The following is a 12,137-nucleotide window of genomic DNA, read 5'->3' on the forward strand; positions in this document are numbered from 1 at the left end:
ACACTTGGCACCATGGCACACAGTATCTTCCCTCTAATGGCCCTTCGGTGGTCCATGGCCCTTGAATACTACGGCCATACCCTCTGTGGCACTCACGTAGACACTTGGCGCTTAAACCACCCTTGAAAATCACAACTTGGCACCATGGCCCACAATATCTTCCGTCTAATGGCTTAATATTAACGCGTGTTGGGCAACAACGAGCTGGTACCTTCGTTTAGTAGGCCGTGCAGGTCATGGGGAAGGCTGTGGAGAATGTTGAGGTGGAGCAGGAGGTGGAGAAGGCAGTGGAGAAGGTGTTATATGGCGAGAACGATATATAAGCAGGACTGGACTGCCGCCATTTTAGATCACCAAGTCGAAATGAAAAACTTAAAAGAGTATATCATTCCGTAAGGGTTTGATCAAAACAAACCTCTATCGACAATATTAAAGCTTATTCAGCAATTTTAGGAACGTCAGACAACATATTATTTATTTTTAGGCTCAGTAACGTAAGAAAAGTCTACAGCGCCCCTTCAAATATGGTAAAACACGCCACCAATATAAAAAAGAAAATACACGATACATTATAAAAACTATACACAACATATGAATTCACAGCACGAAACATTTTTAAACTAAACGAAAAATAAAAAACATCGTTCACCCTCCCCCTCCGCCCCCTACACCCCCTCCCCCGGGCCACCCCAGAGACACCCCCCCCGGCCCAAGACCCCTATCACCACCCCGGTGATACCACCCGACCACTCCCCCCCCCCTAAACACAAAATCGTTGATTACTCCGTTAATACTCAACCGATCGGATTCTAGTAAAGACCAAAATGTTCAGCGTCAAATACTACACCCGGGGAGCTCCACAAACACGAGGAAAACATGGACACAGCAAGAGGCGCAGGCGAAAACCGTTAAGACCGACCTTTGGACCGGTATAGCTCAATAACGAAAAAAGCTATCTTGATTCTGACAGCGCTATCGTGTTCTCCGGTAAACTCTACACCTTGTATCAGTTGCTCATCAAGAAATATCAAGAAATAAAAAAAAAGAACCAAACACGTTCAAAGTTAAATTTAAAAACGTTAAATTATAGCTCATGTCGGTTCAACTCGTGATACTTATTTCCATAAACGTATCTTCACTAGTGAAGGCGTGACAGGTGGTTAAAGAAATGACGTGTTGTCTCCAAAACTAAAGGTCGTAGCGAAGATTCGAGACCAGCGTTGTATTCATCGTTAAATTCTAAAACTTTCATTATCTATTGACGAATGAGAAAAAATAGATATTAAACGATGAACGTTGGATCAAAGTTAAAAAAAAACGCGAAAAACAGATCATACTAACTCCATAACTATTGGTCGTAGCGTCATTCTGAAGGCACCAGCGTGTTTCCCGTAACTGGTTCTCCCAGGCGACAATTGGGCATACAAAACTTTACAGTATTAAAAGAGTTATAGGCCTTCAAAGTTTCAGCACGTTTTTTTAAATCGTGGATATCTCCGTCAGTTTTAGGCTTAGCGCAATTCTGATAGCACCAGAAATTCTAATATTGTTTTCTTCACGTCTATGAACCTCTCTGATCAAGCTGCAGGCAAGAATAACGAAACTTGCATATTTGAAAAAAGATGGTTTTAGAGGAGGTGAAATTCTGGCCGTAAACACCGGAGAGTTTCATAACGGTGGAAACACAAAATCGTTCATAGCCCCGTTAATACTCTGCCGATCGGATTCTAATAAGCATCAAAATGTTCAGCGTCAAATTCTACACCAGATGAGTGCAACGAACACGAGAAAAAACGAGAGGATAAAATTGAGGGTTACGACCATTTCTCAGAATATAGCATGTAGCAGACCAGCGTTGCATTTCTTGTCAAAATATAAGACTTTTATTATATTTCGACGAAGAAGAAAGGATTGATAATAAACTAGCTAGTGACGTTGCCACAAATGTCGAAAAAGTGCGAAATTTCAAATCAATATATCTCTATACCCATTAGTGGTAGCGTAATTCTGAAAGCACCAGCGTGTTCGTCGGAATTTTTTCTATCAGTTGCTAATCGGGCATATTGCAACACGCATTGATTCAAGAGTTAGAGGCTTAGAAAGTTTTCGAAGGCTCTCACAAAACCGTTCATAACTCCGTCAGTTTTAGGCCTATCGCAATTCTGATAGCACCAGAAATTTTAGTATTTTTTTCTTCACGTACATCAACCTCTCTCATCAAACTGGAAGAAGGAATAACGATTTTTCAATTTTTTTACTTTTTCGTGTTAAGGCCTCGTGGGGGAAATGTGGTAGTTTAGCCCCGTAGAGTTGCCGAGGAGGGGGGTGAAATCTTTACCTGCTTATATCTCCGTCTGTGCCGCACGTAGAGCCTTCTTAAGGATACCAAAAGATTGCTCGTAAAATTACCTTTCTTTCCAGTGCCAAGAGGGTAAGAATTGTTTAGGAAATACTGAATGGCAGCGTCTTAGAGTTAGCGACGGAAAATAAATCGTATCGCCATTAATACTCCCCGTAGAGGATTTCTGAGGATACGAGTGCCTTCTCAAGAAATTGGGTGGATGAGGATATTTCTAAACATCTAGAAGGCGAGCAGAAAACCAACCTGCAAGACTTGCTGAGAACAATAAGGAAAGAAAAGGAAAGGAAAAGAGTCGATTTGTTGGCTCCTGAACCATGATGTCCTCCCTGCTATCCTCAAGGAACACCCTCAGTTTGCACCAAGGTGGTGATGCCGTGTGTGGCAGCCTGAACTACTGCCGTGCTATACAAGGCTGTGATCTCTGCGGTATTTTACTTTAAGGACTAGTATTTACTCTATCTCTGTATTCATTCCCATCTAGTGCTTGGGCAATGTTCTCCGTCCCCACATTTTATTTTCTTATTGTCCAGGGGGAGGTACTGCCCCCTCCCTTGTTGTGCTTTCCTTCCTACCATTGTATCTTTTTAATTTCATGGTGCTACCTACACATGTATTAATAGTTGTATAATCACACTCTGTCCTGCCTGGGGGTTGGGATGGCATGTTCCTCCCTTCTCCCTTGTTGTTTACCTGCAACAATAAACTATCAATCAATCAATCAATAGCACAGAAGCATCGACCTGGCCAACAGCACCTGTACCTACCAGGGCAAAAGGGTTCAGTTTATATAAGAAAATATCGCTTATGTCATTGCCCTGCGATGGAAGTGGTCACGTGTAATGGTATCAACCCAGAGGCTCGGTTAGCTTTAAGTTCTATAACGCTATTTGCAAAATTAACTAAATAAAGTTGGTTGTCGGCCACAATTAATGGAGGGGCCGTGGCCAATGGATTGCTTTGTAAGAGAATACGAGAAAACATACCTCTCACAACGCAAGTAACGGATAGATTAGTAGTAGTAGTAGTAGTAGTAGTAGTAGTAGTAGTGTTCCGACCTCACACGGGAAGGACATGATCTTACTACTCTTCTCGTTATCGGTGCTAAGTGCAATGTGCCCTCCAGCACTACGATACAGTGCAACAGACTTATACCGCCTGCGACGTGCCTCTGCCTACCCGCCAGTGAAAATGATCAAGAAACTAAACTCTTCCGAAACCGCAGTGCGAGAAAAGACAAACGTGTGCCTCACAACATACCCAGCAGACCAAGGAATACAAACACTTCGAGGTGCCGCGCCAGTGGTATGACCTACCCACCGTGCTCCTCTCCAACGTGACCACCACATACATACCACCAACATACCACTGGCGCGGCACCTCGAAGTGTTTGTATTCCTTGGTCTGCTGGGTATGTTGTGAGGCACACGTTTGTCTTTTCTCGCACTGCGGTTTCGGAAGAGTTTAGTTTCTTGACCACCAGTGCCGACGTTGTGGCGATAACAGAAGCATGGCAGATAATTCCAGAAGTTTGCAGCATCACCGACTACCAACTATTTCATCGCCTCAGGACAGGCAAGCGAGGTACGGGGGGTTAGTGCTTTACTGCCGCTCCCATCTGCACACCACCCTCCTTCCGGTGGAGCCCCCTGAGGGTGTCGAAACCCTCTGGGTGAGGCTGTCCCCCCCCTCCCACCCCCGCAACGTTGCCTCGATGCTCATCAGCCTTGTGTATCATCATTGTGCTGCCTCCGCCTCCACGCTAATCGACCACATCATAGAAAACACGGACCAACAGCGCACATTTTTTCCGTCAGCAAATGTAATGGTTTGTGGTGACTTCAATCAGCTTAAAACTAGTGACATAGAAGAACAACTAAACCTCACACAGGTGGTTAATTTCCCCACACACGGCCCAAACACCTTAGATCTAATCCTCACCGACCTGATGTACCTCTACCTCCCCCTAAGCCCCTCCCCCTCATGGGACGGACCACACACCTCTCAGTCCTGTGGACACCTGCACCCACCATTTCCAGCAAGGCTCCACCCATCACCAAGACCTACAGGCCGGTAACGGATTCAGCCACCCGTTCTTTCGGACAGTGGATCACGCACCACCGCTGGACTGAGGTTCTCACCGTGGAAGATGTCCATGACAAGTGGAAACGCTACACCGCCACCATCACCACAGCCTACCAACACTTCTTCCCATTGAAAGCACGAAGAGTCCATCCCTCAGACACCCCGTGGATCACACCCAGGATGAAACATATAGTCCTCTTTTCCTTCCTATTTCAGTTTTTAGCCTTTCTGTCATCCATCGCGGGTAATTACCTGTTGACCTGACTTCCTCTGAGGTATAAATTGTTTCTGTCCTAATTTAATCTCCCTGACCAGACTATTGTACTCACCCTTCAAGCTACTGACCTGACTAGTGACCTCACCAGAGATTACCGCCCCTTCCTGCTCTGGGTCCTGACCTACTTCTGATCTCACTCCCTGTATGTGTGTGGAAGTGAGAATGGTTTGTTGGGTGATTAAAACGAGAGAGAGAGAGAGAGAGAGAGAGAGAGAGAGAGAGAGAGAGAGAGAGAGAGAGAGAGAGAGAGAGAGAGAGAGAGAGAGAGAGAGAGAGAGAGAGAGAGAGAGAGAGAGAGAGAGAGAGAGAGAGAGAGAGAGAGAGAGAGAGAGAGAGAGCTCGTTTGTGTAATTAATAGCCTCTTCTCATTTAAGTGATGTGAGTCATGCGCGCTGTGTCAGCAGCGGAAAGGCCTGAGGAATGAAGCGAGGTGAAGAAGCTGTTCCCGATTATGAGAGGGGCAGTTGGCCGCCAGCACACCAGAAGGAGGCCCCGCAAAGAAGGCCTTCATACCGCCCGGGGCGAGGTTCTGTGCGAGGCACCGTCGGCTGTGTGCCGGAGTCCGGAGTGCCCGCTGTTGGGAAGGCCTACGACGGCGGCGGCGAATCAGGGGAAGCGGACCACTGGCTACTGACGACTGGCGCAGCCCTTGTTACTTATTGCTGTTACTCAATTTAATTGCACTGCAAATAAACTGCACTGCAGAGAAAAGTGTTTGTTGTGCTCCTACTGGCCTCTACAAGCTATCTAGGCATTATGTCTGAGCACTCCCTCGACCTGAAATTGATACCACAGTATGACGGCAGTGGCACTGCGTCTGTGGTGGAATGGATAGAAAACTAGAACTCGTCTGCAAGTTACGGAAAATTGATGATGTGGCCAGTGTGATCCCTCTTCGCCTTTCTGGGGTGCATTTGCTGTTTATCTTCAATTAGGAGAAGAGGAAAAGAAGAAGAAAGAGAAGATAAAGGAAGCACTTCTGGCCGCATTTGCCGCGGACCCCTATGCAGCCTATGAACAGTTCGTCAGCCGAAAATTGACACCAGGTGAAAGTCCTGACGTCTTTCTAGCTGAGCTGCGGCGCCTGTCTTCTCTGTTTGGCGGGATGTCTGAGAAGGGCCTGGCTTGTGCATTTGTTTCTGGCCTTCCAGAGAGTGTTCGGCAGTTACTTAGAGCTGGATCACGAATGGAGGCACTGGACATTGGACAGCTCCTAACTCGAGCGAGGGCTGTCATACGAGATGATGGGACTTCTGGTATTCAGGAAGCATGTCTTGCCGCCCAAGGAGACGGTAAACAGATCAGCGCCTCCAATCAACGATGTTACATCTGCGACGGCGTGAACCACTTTGCCAGGAACTGCTTGGCTCGTCGTGGGGAAGCAGGCACCAACAGAGGACTTTCTCAGAGACGCCGTGTGCGGTGCTATCGTTGTGGTGTTTGGGGCCATGTTTCATCAGCGTGCTCGGGAAACGCGAGTGGAGTGGAGGCGTCAGCGCCAGTCTCTCCTCAGAAAGATTAGTGAAAGAGGCGCTACCAACTACAGTAGTGACATTGAACGGGGACAAGCACAGCGTATTGGTTGATACTGGCTGCTCTCGATGCGTGGCTCATGTCTCCTGCTGTAAGAATTGGAAGAAAGAGGCAGTGTCCATCCTGAATATTAGTGGGAAGGAGCAGCAGTGTGAGGGCACAGGTGTTGTAAGAATCCAATTGGGTAACGGTGCTGTTGCCGAGGTTGAAGTGATTGTTGTTAGTGTCAAACCACTAGGATTCACGTTTATACTAGGAATGAACGGCATTACTGCACTCGGTGGTGTTTTCATCAATGGACGTGAAGTGCGGTTTGGGACAGCAAATACAAATGTGTGTGCCGCAGCGGTTGGTAAAGTGATAGAGGAACGAGACTTCACTGCATCTTACGACACAGCAAGTCGCTCCTGGACAGCGGCATGGAAGTGGTCAAACGGTAAAGAGCCAGGCCTTCTGAAAAAACAGATGGAGGCATACGGAGTCCCCCGCGGAGTGAGAGCACAGTATGAAGAAGAAATCGATAAGTGGATAGAAGACAAATGGATGGTGCCATTCGACGAAAGAAAACACGGTCCAGCAAAGGGACTCATCCCTTTGATGGTTGTTATACAACACAACAAAGGGAAGGTGAGGCCCGTACTCGATTTCAGGGAGCTGAATTCCTACATAGACACCTTTACAGCGGATGCGGATGTCTGTGCAGACAAAATACGGGAATGGCGAAGGAAAGGAACAAACGTGTCTATTGTAGATCTAAAGAAGGCCTACCTACAAATACACATTCACGAATCTCTCTGGCCATATCAGACTGTGATGTATAAAGGCCGCAGGTATTGCCTTACTCGTCTGGGATTCGGCCTGAATGTTGCTCCATTAGTGATGAAAGCAGTGCTCAACAGCGTGTTATCACAAGATCCTGATGTGAGGCGGGGAACGTCGGCCTACATTGACGACATCATAGTAAACGAAGACATCGTTGCTGCCAACCGTGTTTTAGAACATCTTGAACAATATGGACTGGCTGCCAAAACCCCCGAGCGTGTGGCTGAAGGAGCAAGAGTGTTGGGCTTGAAGGTTTGGGGGGAGCATCACTCACTGGCTTGGGGTCGTGATGGCAGGATAAGCGAATTACCTGAACAGCTCACTCGAAGAAGTGTGTTTTCCTACTGTGGAAAATTGGTTGGTCACTTTCCAGTGTGCGGATGGTTGAGAGTGGCATCTGCCTATGTGAAGAGAAGGGTTAATCTTTCAACGCGAGGATGGGATGATGCCGTTGTTGGTGAGGAACCACGGATGCTGCTAACAGAGATCTTGACTAGGGTAAAGAAGGACGACCCAGCTCGAGGCAGGTGGGATGTTAAAGGAGACACTGCAAGAGTGTGGGTGGATGCAAGTTCCCTGGCTCTAGGCGCAGCGGTTGAGGTGGACGGGTGCATCATCGAAGACGCTAGCTGGCTTCGCCCTGAAGGCACGGATCATATAAATATGGCAGAACTCGATTCAGTCATCAAGGGACTCAACCTTGCACTAGCTTGGCAGATGAAAACTGTGGAATTAATGAGTGACTCTACCACTGTGTGTCGGTGGGTAGAGGATGCCCTCACTGGTCGTGCAAGGCTGAAAACGAAAGCGGCTAGCGAAATGTTGATACGTAGACGCCTTGGCATCATTGTGTCCCTGGTCAAGGAGTGCGGTCTATCGCTTTCCATCACGCGAATATCGTCCGCGGAGAACAAAGCAGACTCCCTCACACGTGTGCCCCAGCGATGGCTGAAAGCATCATCAACAGTCGATCTGTCACCGTCAGTTTGTGCCATTGCTGCAGACCCTGCTATTGATCAGTTAGTAGCAGACGTTCACCATTCTCGAGGTCATCCTGGTGTGAGACGGACTCTTTACTTCGCGAGGAGGGTCAACCCGGCAGTAACCAGGGGACAGGTGCGCTCAATTACTACCACCTGTCAGGAATGCCTATCTATCGACCCGGCGCCTGCGAAGTGGCATACTGGTGACTTGTCCGTGACTGGCATTTGGCAAAGAGTCGGGATGGACATCACGCACTGCAGAGGACAGTCTTATCTCTCACTGATAGACTGTGGACCATCACGCTTCACCATTTGGCGCCTGCTTCAGCTTCAGACAAGTGATTGCGTCATTAAGCACCTGGAAGCGGTGTTCTTTGAACGTGGGGCGCCGCAGGAGCTACTGACGGATAACGACACAGCTTTTCGCAGTAAGTTGTTTTCTCAGTTCGCCTTGCGGTGGAATGTGCGTGTCCACTATAGGGGAGCCTATGCCCCATCTGGTAATGGTATAGTGGAACGCTGCCACCGTACTGTGAAGGTGATTGCGGCAAGGAAAGGCTGTTCGATAGCAGAGGCAGTGTATCTATACAACATCACGCCTTCTGATGATTGTACGCAGTCTTCCGCTCCAGGAAATGTAATCTACAATTACGCCATGAGAGTGCGAGGAGAGGCTGAAATAGAAAGAAATGTCAGGGTACAACACAATCCTTACCAAATGGGAGATAATGTATGGGTGAAGCCGCCAAGAGGACGCTGCGACGACCGATATAAGGAGGGCACGGTGACCAGTATTGTTTCTGATCAAGTTGCGGAGGTGGATCAAATTCCGCGGCATGTCAAGGATCTCCGGAAGCGTAGTTCGAGCCGTCAACGACAAGAGCAAGATATTATCGCCTCTGAAAGTAGTGACGATGAATTGATAATGGCGTTCCTGTTCAAGATGATGCCGACGTGGGTCAACGGAGGGTTATCGAGGAAGGGAGGCAGAACAACCATTAAGACGTTCGACCAGGATAGCAAGACGGCGACAGTGTTTAGTATGTGATTGATATATCAGGGGAGTGTATGTGTGTGGAAGTGAGAATGGTTTGTTGGGTGATTAAAACGAGAGTGAGAGTGAGAGAGAGAGAGAGAGAGAGAGAGAGAGAGAGAGAGAGAGAGAGAGAGAGAGAGAGAGAATTGCTCGTTTGTGTAATTAATAGTCTCTTCTCATTTAAGTGATGTGAGTCATGCGCGCTGTGTTAGCAGCGGAAAGGCCTGAGGAATGAAGCGAGGTGAAGAAGCTGTTCCCGATTATGAGAGGGGCAGTTGGCCGCCAGCAAGCACACCAGAAGGAGGCCCCGCAAAGAAGGCCTTCATACCGCCCGGGGCGAGGTTCTGTGCGAGGCACCGTCGGCTGTGTGCCGGAGTCCGGAGTGCCCGCTGTTGGGAAGGCCTACGACGGCGGCGGCGAATCAGGGAACGCGGACAACTGGCTACTGACGACTGGCGCAGCCCTTGTTACTTATTGCTGTTACTCAATTTAATTGCACTGCAAATAAACTGCACTGCAGAGAAAAGTGTTTGTTGTGCTCCTACTGGCCTCTACACTCCCCTAAGCTTCTGCAGCTGATTTCTTAAGCCCTCATAGTCTGCCTTCCTGAAGTCAGGTATTAATGTGTTGTTACTGCTTACTCTATCCTCCCATTTAATATTAAATCTAATTTCCTTATGATCACTGTTACCTAATGAATCCCCAACCTCAATGTTGCTTATTATGTCCTCTCTATTAGTTAACGACAAATCCAAAATATTTTCTTCCCTCGTTGGTGTTCTAATTAACTGCTTAAGGAAACTATCCTGTATCACATCTAACAAATCCTGTGCCTCTTGGTCTCCGGATAAAGTATCCCACTCTATGTTCCTATCATTGAAATCCCCAATTACACACATTCCTATATCTTGACGCCTATCTTCCTTGATTAAGTTGTTAATGACACACTTAGATTGTCCCTGCCGAAGAGTGCGACCCCACCCCCCTCCCTGCCTATTCGATCTGGCTGTATAAATGTTTATTTATCACTTTATAAGCTGTCTACGGCCATGGGAAGACCTCCACCTACTGTCCTATGCCTGTACCTTCCTTACGACTGCTGGAGAACAAATGTATCACGCCTATAACGTAAGAAATGAAGGAAAAGAGAGGCGGCCTTAGTTGATGATGAAGGATTTACCCCCTAAAAAGGGAGAACGGGCCTTAGTTGAATCTAGCGGGCCAGGGAGGGCGATGCCAGCTATACGACAACTCCTTCAGACACAACAATAAAATGACGTTTAGGAGCTCAGATCAATCCTTTCCGCTCGTATAACCTACACCAACAGTTAGGCTTCATGCACAGTGTTTGCTTGGGTACGGTAACTGACGTGGGTGTGATTGTGTTCAGCCAGAAGCCGGGTGATACGATGTACTGGGAAGGCCTGACTGGAAGTGTATTGGACTGGCTGCGGGGAGACGGTGGGCGGGGAGGGGAGGCTGTATTTACGCTGATTTATCCTTTTATGAGCTGTCTATGGCGATGGGAAGACCTCCACGTACAATATTATACCTGCAGCTTCCTTAACAGTGATGGAAAACTAATGTATCACGCCCAAACGCCCACACACACGGGAGTTCACGGGTGCGCTGGGCGGGGAGGGGAGCTAGGCTGTATATACGCTGATTTACCCTTTATGAGCTGTTTATGGCGATGGGAAGACCTCCACGTACAATATTATACCTGCAGCTTCCTTAACAGTGATGGAAAACTAATGTATCACGCCCAAACGCCCACACACACGGGAGTTCACGGGTGCGCTGGGCGGGGAGGGGAGGCTGTATATACGCTGATTTACCCTTTATGAGCTGTTTATGGCCATGAGAAGACCTCCACGTACAATATTATACCTACAGCTTCCTCATTAGTGCTAGAAATCTAATGTATCACACCCAAAACGCCCACACACAGCCCATGCACACGGGAGTTCACAGGGTTCGCTGGGCGGGGCTTCTGGCGGGAGGGGAGGCTGTATATACGCTGATTTACCCCTTTTATGAGCTGTCTATGGCGATGGGAAGACCTCCACGTACAATATTATACCTACAGCTTCCTCATTAGTGCTAGAAATCTAATGTATCACACCCAAAACGCCCACACACCGCCCAAGCACACGTACGGGAGTTCACGGAGTACGTTGGGAGGGACTTCTTGGCGGCTGAGAGTAGGCAATATAGACGTTGAATAATCGCTTTATATACTGTCTGTGGCTATGGAAACACCTCCACGTACTGTCCTATACCTGTACGTTCCTTGTGGCTACAGGAAAAGCAATGTACCACGCCCCGGACGCCCAGAAATAGCCCGAAATTAGCCTGAATGCACGGCGAAAAAACACGACTTGGGCTTTGAATTCTCACCTCGTCCCCTGCTGAATGAATGGCATACCAGGCGTGTTTGCTCACAGGGGGCAGCACTGACCGGGGCTCCTTTTTTTTGTTTCTTTTTTTATTTCCGAAGATTGACATAAGCTAATAGAGTGACTTATCCCTTAAACGCCTCATATCTAACCCTTGAACCCACGTGAGGATGTGTTATATCTATCAGTCTTACGTGTACTGTGCGTGTGTGTGTGTGTGTGTGTGTGTATAGGGAGAAGTGAGGGGCTGTGAACGGTTCGTGTGAGAAGGGGAAGGAAAGTGAAGGGGAGAGGTGAAGGAGGGAAGGGGGAGGAGGTGATTACCCAATGCCATAATCATTCGTAAGTCATATATTGCTTACTCAGAGGAGGGGGTTAGGAGGAGGAGGAAAGGGAGGAGGAAAGGGAGGAAGAGGGGAGGAGGAAGGAAGGAGAGAGGTGTGTGTGTGTGTGTGTGTGTGTGTGTGTGTGTTTTCCTAGGCTGTCAATCTCTCTCTCTCTCGTGGCCAGGTGTGTCCGATCAAATCCTTTTTAATTCCGTATGAACGATCGAGTAAATGAGGTGACCAAAGGCTTGACCCCGACAGGTGCTACGGAGAGGGGATTACTCTCTCTCTCTCTCTCTCTCTCTCTCGTGGCCAGG

General features: G+C 48.0%; 1 long non-coding RNA gene across 2 annotated transcripts in view; it reads right to left on the reverse strand.

Moving 5' to 3' along the window:
• The window catches only part of LOC126994598 (uncharacterized), a 2,705-nt gene extending 2,273 nt beyond the window's left edge, over nt 1-432 (reverse strand). Inside the window, exon 1 of one of the 2 annotated variants that reach the window (XR_007749335.1) lies at nt 212-432. This is a non-coding gene — a long non-coding RNA (uncharacterized LOC126994598). Of the gene's footprint in view, nt 147-211 lie in introns of those variants that run through there. The other variant, XR_007749334.1, reaches the window with a different exon arrangement.
• Nucleotides 433-12,137: the final 11,705 nt, after the last annotated feature.

The sequence above is a fragment of the Eriocheir sinensis genome, unplaced genomic scaffold (genome assembly GCF_024679095.1).
Source record: "Eriocheir sinensis breed Jianghai 21 unplaced genomic scaffold, ASM2467909v1 Scaffold828, whole genome shotgun sequence".
NCBI lineage: Eukaryota > Metazoa > Arthropoda > Malacostraca > Decapoda > Varunidae > Eriocheir > Eriocheir sinensis.